Below are 5,410 nucleotides of genomic sequence, written 5' to 3' on the forward strand. Positions count from 1 at the left end.
TTGTAAGCTGCCATGTGGGTGTGGGGAATTGAACCTTGGTCCTCTGGAAGAACACTCAGTGCTCTCAACTGCTGAGCCATCTCTCCAGCCCCAACATTTTTAAACATATGGTTTTTTGTTTTTTGGCTTCCCACTGTATGGCAGCCACTACTCAGTATGTTAAGGATAGCTAAGTCCCTGCTCTAAAAACTTGCAAATACCATTCATTGAGAATGTGAGCAGTGTAGTAAAAATAAGATGGGATTAGGTCCCATTTTATCATCCTGTGTTCTATGAATTAATCTTGGCTGTCAGGTCAGAGAAAGTATTCTTGCGCTTTGTAGAATGTGGGAGTTCACTATGGATAGAAACAAACAGAAAGGTAACACAGAGGCCAGTGTTTGAGACAGATCTTAGCATACTGGACTAAAAACCACCAGCATGCCTGTACCACTGTGAGCATGATTATTTATAAATTAAGGAGGTAGGGAGGAGCGAATCTTGCTTCTGGTAGTATTTGGATTCCAAATGCAATGAAGATTTAAAGAACAAGTGCTTCTTGTTCAGATTTGCCATTTAATTCTGCCCTGTAAAACTTTTCAAACTACAGAATGGATTTTAGGGGAGTCAATGTAGAAAAAAGGGAGACCTTTGAAAAGATAGGCATCGAGTTGAGAGATGGCAGCAGCTAGCGCCTAAAAGGTGGAGAATGGTGAGAAGTGATCAACTCCCGAATATGTCTGTCTGTCTGTCTATGTGTAGCTTTGGAACCTGTCCTAGAATTCACTCTATAGACCAGGCTGGCCTCGAATTCACAGAGATCTGCCTGCCTCTGCCTCTGGAGTGCTGGGATTAAAGAATCTGCATCACCACCACCAGGTTCCAGGCCATATTTTAAAGACAGTGTCAAAAGAATGTTGTGAAGAATTCAAAGGGACTTGGGAGGAGAGAATGGTCAAAGTTGGCGCCAAGAATTTATTTATTTATTTATTTGTCTCGAAACCAGGTGTTGTCATTAACTGAAATGGACACTAGCAAGAAACATAATTTCTCATGAGTCACTGTGGGGCCCCCTTTGATGCCCATGGGAAGGGTCCTCAATACTTTTCTCTGACTTTTGAGTTGCCTGTTTGTGGATTGGGGTGGTGGTACTGGAAGCCTTTTTATGGTTTCTTGAAGGTATCACACAGATATCTGGGAATCACTGCAGCCCTTTTCCATTCTAGTCAGAAATTTGGAGATTCACAGGGATGAAAGGTGAAAGTAGTATCTCTCCTGCTCTACTGCCAAGGCCCAAGGCCAGGAGAGCTATTAAGCCCCTTCAGTCTAGAAAGTGCCCTAGAGTGGGCAGTGACAAGGAAGGAACTTTCTTGGAGTTCTGGCTGGCTAAGGAAGAGCTTTCACCAGAAACAAAGTTAAGAGACCGGGTGGGGTATAGTGGGGCTGGGCCAGGCTTGGCCGGAAGGAGTTTGGGTGAGGTAGAGTGGGCAAGCTTCAGGACAGAGGTGAGTAGGGGAGGTCTCCACTAGGAGCTAACAGCAGCTTCGTTAAACCCAATGAAAAGGTCTGGGGCATTGTCAAAAAGGGCCCAGGATTCTGTCCCCCATCAAAGAGGGAGGAAAACCCAAGTTGCGTGATGCAGCTTTAAAGGGGCTGGTGATTGACAGAATGTGTAGCAGTGGATGGGGTGGAGCCGCTGGGTGGGGTCTGGGACAGGCAGCTGGGAGAAACCAAAAGGGAGAAACAAGAAAACCATTGCCCCTGATAAAGCTAAAGCAGGGCGAGGGGCTCTCCTGTGAATGAGGGGAAAGGGGGTGGGGGTTAGCTCTTATCAGCACTCCCGCCCCTGGCTGACTCCCTCACATTTTGCTGTCTCGCCTCAAGATCAGTACTACGGAGTGTACCGGCATCTTCCGAAGTCTCCCTGAGCTTGTTTCATGGTGCCCAGCAGAGAGGACCCCAGACGCGCTCTGGCCCTGGAAGGGGCAGGAAGGAGAGGATGCCTTCCGAAGCGTGGAACCCCAAAGTAAGTCCCTTTCATTTTGTCCGGCCAGCACCTCGTCTATGACCGCCCTCACAGGGTTTCCGCGGGGCGGGGACCTGGCTGCATTTTTGGTGGTGGCTCACTCCAGGAGGAAAGAAGGGTGGGGCAGGGTGGAGTAGGGTGGAGGAGAGGGGTGGAGGGTGGTGCTCTCCAGCCCAGAGTAGCCACGCAGCCAGTCCCTGTGCACTGAAGCATGTTGTGTGTTTACAGCTTCTGTTTCCACTCCTAGTGTTACAGCTTTGCTACCACACTTCTAGCATTCTTTCTTTTTGTCACACTCCAGCATCCCTATCAGGTTGCTGGAAACCTCTAGCTTCCAGCAGGGAGGGCTCCATCTTGCTTGGCTTCTTAAAGGGACAGTGCACATTTTTACCTAGGGGACTTCTCTACTTGGACTGGAAATTCAGTTTCAAGAAGAATATCAGTGTCTTACCTTGTTATAACATTACCTGATTTTGGAAGGAATTTATGTGCAGAGGACAGCTCCTCCCTCACCCAGGTTACCCTTCAAAGTTGGTTCTAATATCCAGTGGATTTTTAGGAGGTGCAATGTGGGAATTGATGCTAATATGCCCATTAGTTAACCACAGAGTCAATTGGCTCTGCAGTTTTAGCTGAAGGAAAACATTTCCATTTCTTAAGAGGCAACATGACAGTGTAGATGACTTGAACAAATTAATTCATTCTACAGATATTTATTTAATGCCAACTTTATTGCCTGTGCCTGATTATGCTACTGGAAAATGTGTATAAAATTGCAAGGCCCTGCAGAATATTGTCACTGACTCCTTTATTAGCTGGTGGCCAAGACCTCTTCCCAGGATATGTAGAGGAATGTTGAATTTGATTCCAACATTTGCCAAGTATCTCTAACATATCCTAGTTCATGTGTATTTTCTTTCTGTTGGTGCTGGGAATCCACATACTCAAATCAAAGAAACTGGGAACGCAGGCTGGAAAACATAGACTAGCAAGTCACAATGGCTTACAAAGTGGGTGTGGTCATCTCCACACATGGGAAGCAGAGGCAGGTGGATCTCTGAGTTCAGGGCCAATCTGTCCTACATAATGAGTTTCAGGCCAGCCAGAGCTAAAGAATGAGACTCTGTCCTTTAGAAAATGCTTTGGAAGAGAACAGGACAGATCTCATATGCTCTACCATTTTCATGTTGGTGTCTTACTCTGTTGTGTTGTGAAGGATTGTCTTTACTAGCTCCCTCCCATTAGATAAAAAGAGTTGGTATAGCAAAAAATTCAGTACAAATGGCTCCTATGGACCAATGATAACTTTTACATGTGTCTCTCTTTTGTTTCTGCTTAGGGAGGGTAGCAGGATCGTGGATGGAACTTAATGATGTCTCCACAGACCAAAGAGATGACATTGTTGTTTGAAGTTTTAGGGCTATCATTTCACATGAAACACTTTGTGTAGTGATGGAATGACTCAGTTCCCATTGGTTTGCAGTCCACTCATTAGCTGTCTCTAGTATTAAATATAAAATAAATAGTCACTTTTTTCTTTAATATGCTGGATTTCAGTGCATCAAGACCAGTTCTCATCAAGGGAAGGTGACTGTTCTAGGTTCCTTGGCAACATTTTTAAGCAGAAAACAATCCTCTGTCCCATGTCTCTTTTTCTCAATCCCATGTCTCCTTTGTAGATCTTCTAAACTGTCTTATTCCAAACAGGCATATAATTGAGTTGGCAAGATTAAGATTAAAAAAAAAAATAAAAAAGACTCAACATTTTTCCCTATGGCTTCTCAAAAACAAAGGAAAACACATTCAACAACAGAAACACTTCTGGTTGATTTTGACAGTGGGGGTGTAATCTTGTCATTTTGAGTCAAAAGCCACTTGTGCATGCCATACCTACACTTGAATAGAGGGTGGGGAAGGAACTATGTGTTGATTCCCTAGCCAGTATTTAGCCTTTGGTATTTATGTCATTTGCTAGGGGCTGCTATAGTTCTGTTTTAACATTTGCTTGTTCTTGGTGTTCATGTTGGTTGAATTTTCTTTGTGGGCAATTTCTAGTTGTATATATGCAAACTAGGAAACTCTTAGCTACCATATTATCGCTGAAATATACTTATTGCCTTTATAGGACAATGGAAACTTTATGAACCTACTAAGAGGTGCTCAAGGAAAGCAATGAATTTTTTCTTCTCCCAGGTTTTTAAGTGGCTTACCCATAGCACTTTGGGTTATTTGGTGTCATTCTGCTTCCAAAAAATTTCATCTATGACAAGGAAAAGGGTTTTTATGAGAGATAATTATAAAAACCAACCAAACAAACAAACAAACAAAATAACCAAAAAAAAAAAAAAACCACAAAAGAGAGTTCCTAGAAATATCTTTGTCTCTGTCTACTTCTGTCTCTCTCTCTCTCCTCTCCTCTTCCTCTGTCTCTGCCTAGACCATCCATCTGTTAATTGGACAGACATTTCAGCATCTCACATGTAGTGTGTCAAAACTTCCATTTCCTTTTTGGTACTTTGGTTAACAGTGACTTAACAGAGTCTGTTACCCTTTCTTTTCCTTCACCTTCTAAATTATGCTTCATTTTTCATTGTATCTAACCTGGCTTATTAAAACATCTCCTGTGCTGTTGTTCTATATGCCTATAATATCTATGTTCTCTGTTGAGTTGTATACTGCAAAACATGTTGGAACCCTAACTTTTTCAGTACCTTAGAATGTATTTGGAGATTTTTGTTTTGGTTTGATTTTTGTTTTTTGTTGGGTTTTTTGTTTTGTTTTGGTTTTTTGAGACAGAGTTTTTGTGTATTGCTTTGGAGCCTGTCCTGGAACTGATGTTTGGTTCTTTTGAGGCAGTGTTTCTCTGTGTAACAGCTCTGGATGTCCTGAAACTTGTTTTGTAGACCAGGCTGGCCTTGAACTCACAGAGATCTGCTTGCCTCTGCCTTTGAAGTGCTGAGATTAAAGGTGTACACCACTGCCACTACTGCCTGTCTAGATTTTTTTTAAAATAAGAGGCAATAAAGTTAAAATGAGGTCAATAGGACAGAGCCTAATTTAATGGCTGGAAACATGGAAACATAAGATTAGAAATTTGGACATAAACCTCACACATTGGTGGCTCAGGCCTTTCATCACAGCATTTGGGAGGCAGGGGGATCTCTGTGATTTTGAAGCCAGCTTGGTCTACAGAATGAGTTCCAGGACAGCCAGAGGAACACATTGAAACAAAAACAAAACTAAAAGTCACACAGTGATAAGTCAAAGATAGACAGTGATGACAGCTATCTGCAAGTGCAGGTGGGGGGCCTATACCTAATCTCCCTCATAGCCCTCAGAAGAACCCCATCCTGCCACTTGAATTTCAGATTGCTTGTCTGTAGAGCTGTAGGACAATGCATTTCT

This window comes from Phodopus roborovskii, unplaced genomic scaffold (genome assembly GCF_943737965.1).
Source record: "Phodopus roborovskii unplaced genomic scaffold, PHOROB, whole genome shotgun sequence".
Lineage (NCBI taxonomy): Eukaryota > Metazoa > Chordata > Mammalia > Rodentia > Cricetidae > Phodopus > Phodopus roborovskii.